Consider the following 12,426-nt stretch of genomic DNA (forward strand, 5'->3'; position numbering starts at 1 on the left):
AGCTACCTTCTCTCTAGTCTTACACTGCTAAATTAGGGGCGACTAGCGCAGATAGCCCTCGTATAGCTTTGCGCGAAATTCAAAACAAACAAACCAAACCTTATGTCACGTCATTTAGTTTCTACTGACTGGCTGACTGACAACAGACCACAGTATAATGGTGCGAGTAGTTTAAATGGACAAACTCTCCAGACGACTTTTGGCCCCTATCGAGAAAATTACTTACAAGTCAGTCTTCGTCGGTTCTTTAAAGACAAATAATGATTATTTTAAAACCATTTCAATGTCTGTTTATGGCGCAGTAGTACAAAAACGGTAAGCAACTCTATTGATAATACAAAACCTACTCGTAAAGAAACAATAGTATCAACTTTACATACTCAAACATTGAATGCGACGTATGAATCCGTTTAAACTGGACACAAGTTTCTTGGTAATATCTCAATAAATGATTACAAAATAAACTAATTAAACTGATGAAATAAAGGCAGAAGTGGAAAGGTTAACAGGACAGCGATGAGGGTTGACACGAGTCACAAGAGAGGTCAGTGGAAATAATACAATTACGACACCCCTACTATCATGATGTGATGTAACACACAAACACCAAAGAGGTTTTTTTCCTTTGAAAACTTATATCTCGATTATAGAAAACAGCATAGCGACTTTTCTCATTCTTCCACAAACAAGAATAAGTCTGTGAAATAGACTTGTCTTTAAATTTTGATTTTTGGCCTAAGTTACGACACGTGGCATTCTTTGGATTATTACGTTATAACTGGTTACAGTTTATCAAAAGGAATTAATCGTCTTTAAATACATCCTCAATATATAAAAATAATTAATATTTTCTTAATTTTTAAAATATCAAATACTAAAGATGGTTACTTATAAAGCAATCTCGCAGGCATACCGACATTTGTTTCATTGTTTAAATATAAACAATTTCATAAGATTTCAATCTATTGTTGCATACGAAACAAAACCATTACCAGATCTGCTACCTTGGGATTTTCTTTAGGTTGTCGTCTGTGGATTCGTTTCGCTTACAAATCAACAAAGTACATTATGATTTACCATTTCAAGTCTAAATGGGGTTATAAAAACTGCCAACCTTACCGTAGACAGACCAGTTAAATGTAACTGACAGTTATATATCTGCTTTAAGTCTCGTATATTCATAATCACTGAACCAACCAAGTGCCTAGTATGACTCAACACCTTCACTGTTTCAATGTACAAAAACTGTCGTATATTACGTTGAAATTTTTCTACACGATTTCGTTTTTTTTTAAAAGATCTCAGTAGCTCTTAGCTTTTCATGTGATTACCACCCCGCGAACATCATGTGACTTTCAACCAATAGCACTTCAGAAGAGTCTATAATTACATCACGGGTTGATGAGTGTAAAAGAAGGGAAAACTTCACACTTGACCTTGGTCAGTCCACGACAGTTTAATTTTTTGCATTTTTTAAAATCAAAATAGAAACATTTCACAAGCTAAAATTCGATGCCACACGAAACGTTCAACCGTTGCACTAACAGGCAGACAAGTAGAGGAGCTACAACTTTTGTAGTGAATACAAAACCCTGTAAGTTCACATCACTACATGCACTTCAGCTCCATTCACGAAATTAATGATTTTCTGGAAACTTCCAGCGCAAGCACTACATTGTGCAAATTTTTTTCCACATCAAATACAAATGTTTTCGTTCTTTCAAAGCCCTGACATGAGACTGTCAACACACACACTTACCTGCGACCTTGTGAAAATGTAGGTTCTACTACAAGCTCCGAGCCCACGAAGTTGAAACCTGTTTCAAGAGAAGCAAGAGTTGAGTTTGAGCTCACAATTTCAAATTAACACAAACGTACACACAAAAAAAACCGTTATGTAAAGACAATTAGTGATTATACTTTATTTTGTGTCAGTCTTAAGTGAACGTAACTAGCCCCCCTTTTCCATTTGAGTCAGTTTTAAGTGAATGTAACCAGTCCCCCTTCTCCATTTGAGTCAGTTTTAAGTGAATATAGCCAATCTCCCCATTCTGTGTCAGTCTTATGTGAATATAACCAATCCCCCCCATTTTGTGTCAGTCTTAAGTGAATATAACCAATCAGTTCCCCATTTTGTGTCAGTCTTAAGTGAATATAACCAGTCCCCCCATTTTGTGTTAGTCTTAAGTGAATATAACCAGTCCCCCCATTTTGTGTTAGTCTTAAGTGAATATAACCAGTTCCCCATTTTGTGTCAGTCTTAAGTGAATATAGCCAGTTCCCCATTTTGTGTCAGTCTCAAGTCAATATAACCAGTCCTCCTCTCCCATTTCGTGTCTGTTTTTATCTAAGATTATACCACTTCGTCTGGTTCTGTAAATTTAACATGAATTCTTTACAAAACGAAAATTTGTGCTTCCTCTTAATCGACATGTTTTATGGACATATAATTAAAACGCACATAAGAACGAACTTATTAACCCAGAAAGTTATTGTTATTCAACAGTCGTGCCCTCGTGACTCGGGCTATAAATCAGTTTAATACATTCTTTTCTTTACACAAAATATCACTCTCCAGCTTCCTCGACATCTGTCTTCCTGCAATAATATCGTTCTTGAATAAGTAGGCCTAACACGGGTAATATTTTTAATCTAACACAGCAAAAAAATCTCAACAATGAAAGTATGGAACTGATAAACAGCGACATCTCTTTACAACGAAGTTACCAAACTCATAAACGCCAACAATATCTTTACAATGAAAGTATCCAACTGATGTACATCTTTACAGCCGTGATATCCAAGTAATGGTTTAGAGCATGTGAAATGGCCTTCTGATGTCTCAGCTATAACGCTAAAATTTTGGGTTCGACCCTGCTGTTAACATATCACAAAAAACTCATCATAGTTTTATTTGTAATAAGAAAAAAGTGCATTACAATCATAAGTTTTAGTTTTCTCATATAGTTGGTTAAACTGGCTATGTTTCATTGTTTCATCTTTTAATAATAATCTACGAATTTAGCTTACTTCTAATAAGAAACGATTGCTTTGTATCTGATACAACTTAATCTGAACAAATATAGCGAGTTTACACGTCTGAAGTATAGCTCTCGTGTAAATTAATTTTTGTTACATAAAACCCTATGTATAAGTATATCCGCACAAACAGTAGCTTTCTCAAATAGTGGAGCGGGTCAAACCACACTGTACATATTTAAATAAATGTCTCCAGATTATGTGGCTTGTCTGAAAAACGAGGCATTTACGTCACGTAGTTCATGCGGGAAAATATCAGGGGTCGGTCACGTGGGCGTGTCCTGTCACACACACACGCGTGTTTAGAGTTTGACAAATTTACATCAAAGATGATTCAGAAGCTCGAGGTGTCCACTACGGCCATCTTTGAGGTCAAAGTACTTATTCCGAAGACACCTATCTACAAAACCTTAAACAAGGCAGTGTCCTAGCGCCCTGACATTCCAGGGAAAAGTCCTGATTTAGCCTTGTCCGGACATCACCCTTTCAGGTTCAACTGCAGCCAATCACAGGCCAACTATTTTGTCACTGCACGCAGCCATTGGTTTATAGATACATTTCTAAGCGGCAAAGCTGAAAAAAAAAAAGTGTGTTTTTTTTAATTCATAATTACATGACGCTTTCTTAAATGGACGTTTTTATTTCTGTTCACTTATTACTTTTAAACCAACGTTCAGAGACTGAAAAATTCCTGAATATTTGAGGTATCTTAGAAGTCCAAGCAGTTATTAAAACTTCTGACGAGTAGTTATACATTTTAACCTTAAACTTCGTCTTTGTTTAAAACTCCACATGGGTTTTCTTGAGTAAAAAGTTTATTGTGACAGAACGTCTAACACCAACATAATAGGGGTGATTTTGCAGTAAAAACAAAATACGCACCGTGATTAACGAATCAGCACAAAATGCAAGAAACGTACGTTATCAACTATCACCAAAACAAAGTTCCAGCCTGGAACATAACTAAATATTGAACTGATGAGTATAGCTAATTAAATATACTTCTTTCAACCACATCAGTCAGTATAAAACACCTGCAAGTCTTGTCACATCAATCCCACCAGACAACTTTAAACACGTGCAAGTCTTGTCACATCAATCCACTAGACAACTTTAAACACGTGCAAGTCTTGTCACATCAATCCCACCAGACAACTTTAAACACGTGCAAGTCTTGTCACATCAATCCCACCAGACAACTTTAAACACGTGCAAGTCTTGTCACATCAATCCCACCAGACAACTTTAAACACGTGCAAGTCTTGTCACATCAATCCCACCAGACAACTTTAAACACGTGCAAGTCTTGTCACATCAATCCCACCAGCAAACTTTAAACATCACTTATGCAAGTTTTATTACTTCTGAGACAAGAGGAAATCCTCAACAGCCGTGGTACTTGAAATTCTTCTAGGCAAGATAAGAGTAAACTAATCTACAAGACCTTTGTTTCCCTTTTTCACTGTGCGCCAGCAATACAAACCATTGAAGTAAGAAGCAACTGACCGATAGCTGACCATATGTTTGAAGGAGCTTGTGTAACTGAGTGTAAAATGTAGAGGGCGTGCTCCCTCAACATTCCTACACTTAGTTACACAAGCCCCTTCAAGCCGTTAAAGTATTTCCATTCTATAGCTCATCAGGATCTCCACCAGTCTCCCTCAAATTGAAATTACTTTAGGCACAATTAGAGTAATTTAATTTATGAGACCTTGGGCAGGGCGAAATACATCGTTCGAATGGGTTTGACCTCACGAGTCCAAAACTGTGATTAAATCTTAAAACGGTCATGAGATGACAGAGTTACGAGCTAAAAGTTTGAACTTGAAACAAAACAAACAGAAGTTCTGAGCCGCGTCTCAAAACTGTATTTCGGTCATCTACTGTTGAATTAAGAATTGTTTAAAAGATCTAGTCATCCAATAAGAAAATGTACCACCAGACAACCTGAAGTCATTTGTTCCTATACTTTTGTGATGGATTTGATGTAAAATCGAATTTTACTAAACCACATACACACACGCATATACATACATGGCCCAGCAGTAAGGGCACTTGACTCTGAAGGTTGGGGGTTCGAATCTCCGTAACATCAAACGAAAAGTGGGATTGATCGAACTTATAACGTCTCCACGACTGAAAGGACGCACTGTCTATCCATAATTTAGCAATGTAAGACTAGAGGGAAGGCAGCTAGTCATCATTACCCACCGCTAAATTACGGATGGCTAGCGCAGATAGCCCTCGTGTATCTTTAAGTGAAATTAAAAAAACAATCATATATACACATACTAATACCCAACGTTCCTTCTGGTTAGATTTACATCACGTGTTCATCGTTTCTGTTTTGTTTTTGAATTTCGCGCAAAGCTTCACGAGGGCTACCTGCATCATCGTTTCTAACGTTCCTTCTGGTTAAATTTACATCACGTGTTCATCTTTTCTACGGTTCCTTTTGGTTAGACTTGCATCACGTGTTCATTGTTTCTACAGTTCCTTCTGGTTAGACTTGCATCACGTGTTCATTGTTTCTACAGTTCCTTCTGGTTAGACTTGCATCACGTGTTCATTGTTTCTACAGTTCCTTCTGCTTAGATTTACATTCATTGTTTCTACAGTTCCTTCTGGTTAGATTTACATCACGTGTCCATCGCTTCGAACGTTCCTTCTGGTTAGATTTACATCACGTGTTCATTGTTTCTACAGTTCCTTCTGGTTAGACTTGCATCACGTGTTCAGTTTCTACAGTTCCTTCTGGTAAGATTTACATCACGTGTTTATTGTTTCTACAGTTCCTTTTGGTTAGATTTACATCACGTGTTCATTGTTTCTACGGTTCCTTCTGGTTAGACTTTCATCACGTGTTCATTATTTCTACGGTTCCTTCTGGTTAGACTTGCATCACGTTTTCATTGTTTCTACAGTTCCTTTTGGTTAGATTTATATCACGTGTTCATTGTTTCTACAGTTCCTTCTTGTTAGATTTACATTACGTGTTCATTGTTTCTACGGTTCCTTCTGGTTAGATTTACATCACGTGTCCATCGCTTCGAACGTTCCTTCTGGTTAGATTTATATCACGTGTCCATCGCTTCGAATGTTCCTTCTGGTTAGATTTATATCACGTGTCCATCGCTTCGAATGTTCATTCTGGTTAGATTTATATCACGTGTCCATCGCTTCGAATGTTCATTCTGGTTAGATTTACATCACGTGTCCATCGCTTCGAATGTTCATTCTGGTTAGATTTACATCACGTGTCCATCGCTTCGAATGTTCATTCTGGTTAGATTTACATCACGTGTTCATTGTTTCTACAGTTCCTTTTGGTTAGATTTACATTACGTGTTCATTGTTTCTACGGTTCCTTTTGGTTAGATTTACATCACGTGTTCATTGTTTCTACGGTTCCTTCTGGTTAGACTTGCATCACGTGTTCATTGTTTCTAGTTCCTTCTGGTTAGATTTACATCACGTGTTCATTGTTTCTACGGTTCCTTCTGGTTAGATTTACATCACGTGTTCATTGTTTCTACAGTTCCTTTTGGTTAGATTTACATTACGTGTTCATTGTTTCTACGGTTCCTTTTGGTTAGATTTACATCACGTGTTCATTGTTTCTACGGTTCCTTCTGGTTAGACTTGCATCACGTGTTCATTGTTTCTACGGTTCCTTCTGGTTAGATTTACATCACGTGTTCATTGTTTCTACAGTTCCTTCTGGTTAGATTTACATCACGTGTTCATTGTTTCTACAGTTCCTTCTGGTTTGATTTACATCACGTGTTCATTGTTTCTACAGTTCCTTCTGGTTAGATTTACATCACGTGTTCATTGTTTCTACAGTTCCTTCTGGTTAGATTTACATCACGTGTTCATTGTTTCTACAGTTCCTTCTGGTTAGATTTACATCACGTGCTCATTGTTTCTACAGTTCCTTCTGGTTAGACTTGCATCACGTGTTCATTGTTTCTACGGTTCCTTCTGGTTAGACTTGCATTACGTGTTCATTGTTTCTACGGTTCCTTCTGGTTAGATTTACATCACGTGTCCATCGCTTCGAACGTTCCTTCTGGTTAGATTTATATCACGTGTCCATCGCTTCGAACGTTCCTTCTGGTTAGATTTATATCACGTGTCCATCGTTTCGAACGTTCCTTCTGGTTAGATTTACATCACGTGTCCATTGTTTCTACAGTTCCTTCTCGTTAGATTTACATCATTGTTCATTGTTTCTACAGTTCCTTCTGGTTGGATTTACATCATTGTATGTAGCATTTCTCTCTAACACATTACAAAATGCCATTTTGGCCCCATAGATACATCTGTACTTTAATCTAGTTTTGAATATTGTGTTTCAGAATCAATATTGAGGTCCATCAGAACAGAGTCTGAAACGTCGTCTCCAGAATGAGAGCGTAGTCAGGAACAATCGTTTGGAAACATTCAGCATTGACACATTGTCTAAACCTCCCGTGGGAAGAGAAACCACTTATTTCCCATATTTCATATAATTATATTCAAATATAGTTTACTGTTTTCTTCTACAAACAAATTTTAAAATCTATTTTTCCCTGGTTTAATTAAAGAGGTAAAGAGTTGCGTTGTTCCTAACAGGACTTAATTCAATTCTCGGTTAGGTAAAAGATTATATCAAAAAATAAGTATTTTACTATATGTAAGGTTTAATGAATCATTCAAATCAAATACATATAAAATTATACTTTATAACGAAAGTATCATAGCTGCTGGCTTCTCGTGTTATACCATGTTATTAGATTCATACAAACACACACCATTATAGATACCTTACAGTTACATGTAAACATTATAATACACAAACAATCTTGATATATTACCTATTTATAATGAACGAACCCCATACTTTATTCGTGTTAGCAGCGACACTCATTTCTTATAAACCTTAACAACAAAAAACGTTCTTCAACCTTACATCCAAAAATATCAGTTACTACCAGTGACATCATATCAAAAGACAATGTGGAATTCTTCACCTATACATTTGACCGTACAAACATGTGTAAACATCACCTATGAACCTAAACTTATTGTGCATGCCACACTGAATTACAAATAAGCAAATCAAACTACACATACAACCAGACACTTTCACAAAGATGTTTATTTATTTAGCTGCCCAAATTATCCCACAACTCTGGGAGAGATGTCCCTAATTTTGAACTCGTAGAGTGGGGAGAGAAGGTAGCTCCAGTTAAAACACTGACAGTCAAGACTTGACCTAAACTAGAAGGGGAAGAGGTAGGTAGTTAAAACATTCACAGCCAAAACTTGACCTAAACTAGAAGGGGAAGAGGTAGGTAGTTAAAACACTCACAGATAAGACATGGCCTAAACTAGAGGGGGAGAGAAGATAGGTAGTTAAAACAGTCACAGATAAGACATGGCCTAAACTAGAGGGGGAGAGAAGATAGGTAGTTAAAACAGTCACAGATAAGACATGGCCTAAACTAGAGGGGGAGAGAAGATAGGTAGTTAAAACAGTCACAGATAAGACATGGCCTAAACTAGAGTGGGAGAGAAGGTAGGTAGTGAAAACACTCACAGATAAGACATGACCTAAACTAGAGGGGGAGAGAAGATAGGTAGTTAAAACACTCACAGATAAGACATGACCTAAACTAGAGGGGGAGAGAAGATAGGTAGTTAAAACACTCACAGATAAGACATGACCCTAAACTAGAGGGGGAGAGAAGATAGGTAGTTAAAACACTCACAGATAAGACATGACCTAAACTAGAGGGGGAGAGAAGATAGGTAGTTAAAACACTCACAGATAAGACATGACCTAAACTAGAGGGGGAGAGAAGATAGGTAGTTAAAACACTCACAGATAAGACATGACCTAAACTAGAGGGGAGAGAAGATAGGTAGTTAAAACACTCACAGACAAGACTTGACCTAAACAAGAGGGGGAGAGAAGATAGGTAGTTAAAACACTCACAGATAAGACATGACCTAAACTAGAGGGGGAGAGAAGATAGGTAGTTAAAACACTCACAGATAAGACATGACCTAAACTAGAGGGGGAGAGAAGATAGGTAGTTAAAACACTCACAGATAAGACATGACCTAAACTAGAGGGGGAGAGAAGATAGGTAGTTAAAACACTCACAGATAAGACATGACCTAAACTAGAGGGGGAGAGAAGGTAGGTAGTTAAAATAGTCACAGACAAGACATGACCTAAACTAGAGAGGGAGAGAAGATAGGTAGTTAAAACACTCACAGATAAGACATGACCTAAACTAGAGGGGGAGAGAAGGTAGGTAGTTAAAACACTCACAGATAAGACATGACCTAAACTAGAGGGGGAGAGGTAGGTAGTTAAAACAGTCACAGACAAGACATGACCTAAACTAGAGGGGGAGAGAAGGTAGGTAGTTAAAACACTCACAGATAAGACATGACCTAAACTAGAGGGGGAGAGAAGATAGGTAGTTAAAACACTCACAGATAAGACATGACCTAAACTAGAGGGAGAGAGAAGGTAGGTAGTTAGAACACTCACAGATAAGACATGACCTAAACTAGAGGGGGAGAGAAGATAGGTAGTTAAAACACTCACAGATAAGACATGACATAAACTAGAGGGGGAGAGAAGATAGGTAGTTAAAACACTCACAGATAAGACATGACCTAAACTAGAGGGGGAGAGAAGATAGGTAGTTAAAACACTCACAGATAAGACATGGCCTAAACTAGAGGGGAGAGAAGATAGGTAGTTAAAACACTCACAGACAAGACATGGCCTAAACTAGAGGGGGAGAGAAGATAGGTAGTTAAAACACTCACAGACAAGACATGGCCTAAACTAGAGGGGGAGAGAAGATAGGTAGTTAAAACAGTCACAGATAAGACATGGCCTAAACTAGAGGGGGAGAGAAGATAGGTAGTTAAAACAGTCACAGATAAGACATGACCTAAACTAGAGGGGGAGAGAAGATAGGTAGTTAAAACACTCACAGATAAGACATGACCTAAACTAGAGGGGGAGAGAAGATAGGTAGTTAAAACACTCACAGATAAGACATGGCCTAAACTAGAGGGGGAGAGAAGATAGGTAGTTAAAACAGTCACAGATAAGACATGACCTAAACTAGAGGGGGAGAGAAGATAAGTAGTTAAAACAGTCACAGATAAGACATGACCTAAACTAGCGGGGGAGAGAAGGTAGGTAGTTAAAACACTCACAGATAAGACATGACCTAAACTAGAGGGGGAGAGAAGATAGGTAGTTAAAACACTCACAGATAAGACATGGCCTAAACTAGAGGGGGAGAGAAGATAGGTAGTTAAAACAGTCACAGACAAGACATGACCTAAACTAGAGGGGGAGAGAAGATAGGTAGTTAAAACACTCACAGATAAGACATGGCCTAAACTAGAGGGGGAGAGAAGATAGGTAGTTAAAACACTCACAGATAAGACATGGCCCCCATAGTGAGCTTTTACCGATATTCCTACAACACACATTCGGCCTCAAGTGCGGATCGTGATTTTACTGCAAATCAGCGAGAGCTACAAACTAATGAATTCACAGTCTGGGCTCGCTAAACATTAGGCCACGCCTGCCTTGTAAATTATTATTAGTTCTGATGATACACGTGAAACAAACTTTTTAATACGAGTTTTGGTCACATATCATTTAACACAAACTTACAAATAAACTCGTTAGGTTTCGTGCCTATATAATTTGTATCCCTCTGTATTTGGTGTGTATATATTCGAATGTTACAAGTGTGTATGCCTTAACTAGCGGTAAATTACGTTTTTGGTCTTGTGTTTGTTTGTTTTTTACCGAAAGCCGCCCAACTGGTTAGCTCCACCAAGAGAAAGTGAATCCTGAATTTAGATTTCAAATCCATAAACTTACCGGTGACGCTCCTAGGGATAAAGGGTATACTTGTTTTCTTTGTTTGTTGTTAAGTGCAAAGTTAGACCATGGATACCAAAACCCGGTTTTAGCATTATGAAGTTTCACATCTACTTCTGAGCCTCTATGGGGACAATTGATATCCGTTAGTATCATCACTGATGGTGTGTTTGTTTTCGATTTTCACGCAAAGCTATAAGAAAGTTATCTGTGCTAGCCGTCCCTAATTTAGCAGTGTAAGACTAGAAGGAAGACATTTAGTCATCACCACCCACCGTCAATCTTGGGCTACTCTTTTACCAACGAATAGTGAGATTGACCATAATATTATCACGCTTCTACAGCTGAAAGGTCGAGCATGTTTGGTGTGGCGGGGATTCGAACCCGCGATCCTCGGATTTGAGTTGAGTGCCTTAACCATCTGGCCGTGCTGGGCCATCATCGCTGATGGAAAAAAAAAAAGAGAGTGAGATATGGGTACTGCAGTGAAGGAAGCTGCGACTACCCCTGATACACGATCTCAAAAGATTCTTGTGTCAACGTTACGTCACAAGCTTCCAGCTGTACTCACAGTGACACACCACTTGTATACCCTCAAATAACATGACAGTAAGTTAGTATTGGCTAATACATGACACTGCCCTCTCTCTACTCTCACATTAACAAAACTTTAATTCATGTCCTTTAACAATTTATGTTACAGAAACGAATCTTCACCTGACAACTTAATTAATTAAAATTACTTCAGGAACAATTAGAACACAAACTAAAAATATCAAAATATTATGATGACCCGGTAAACTATAAAACTCGTATATTCATTTCATATAATTTTAAAATGTATTTTTAGAGGTTGTTATCGCAGGGTCCCGCGCTGGTCCAGCGGTAAGTCTACGGATTTGCAACGCTAAAATCAAGGATTAGATTCCCTTCGGTGGACTCAGCAGATAGCCTGATGTGGCTTTGCTATAAGATAATACCCACCCACACACATATTATCGCAGGGATCTCCGTGTATCTTGAGCAATTCAACAGTTAATCCCCTTGGATAATTTTGAAGAAAAACAGGAACATTACATAAATTGTAACACTCAAATATTGATTTTTGTTGAATCGTTGGCCAAAAACCTTTTAAAAACTTTTATAAATATTTATTCGGCAAACTACTTATTTACTTATTTTCCAACCTGAAACTTTCTTTAAAAAAACAAAAAGTTAGTTTTAGGTTTCTCCTCAAACTGATTGAGCAATTTTCTTTTTAGAAAATCCCGGTTTTAACATACGTTTTTTTAAAATAAAAACATACAAACACGTGTAGTTTACGTTGGTTAAAAAAAAAGTGTTGGTTTTATTGGTCATTTCTACAAACAAACAGTACCACTTTCAATATATCGACTTGGAAGGGTTCACTGAGAGACCCGAATTCTGTAACCAAATGAAACAAAACACTCACTGCACACCCATATTAGGTT

General features: G+C 37.7%; 1 long non-coding RNA gene and 1 pseudogene across 3 annotated transcripts in view; one reads left to right on the forward strand and one right to left on the reverse strand.

The window, feature by feature from the left end:
- Positions 1-12,426, reverse strand: part of LOC143234440 (insulin-like growth factor 2 mRNA-binding protein 1) — a 99,670-nt pseudogene that overhangs the window by 77,610 nt on the left and 9,634 nt on the right. Inside the window, exon 2 of the transcript XR_013018653.1 lies at positions 1,760-1,817. The product of XR_013018653.1 is annotated as an insulin-like growth factor 2 mRNA-binding protein 1 (transcript). The remainder of the gene's footprint in view (positions 1-1,759; positions 1,818-12,426) is intronic.
- LOC143234444 (uncharacterized) overlaps positions 1-12,426 on the forward strand; it is a 65,485-nt gene that overhangs the window by 19,398 nt on the left and 33,661 nt on the right. The gene's annotated exons all lie outside the window — the stretch shown is intronic.

The sequence above is a fragment of the Tachypleus tridentatus genome, chromosome 12 (genome assembly GCF_004210375.1).
Source record: "Tachypleus tridentatus isolate NWPU-2018 chromosome 12, ASM421037v1, whole genome shotgun sequence".
Classification (NCBI taxonomy): Eukaryota; Metazoa; Arthropoda; class Merostomata; order Xiphosura; family Limulidae; genus Tachypleus; species Tachypleus tridentatus.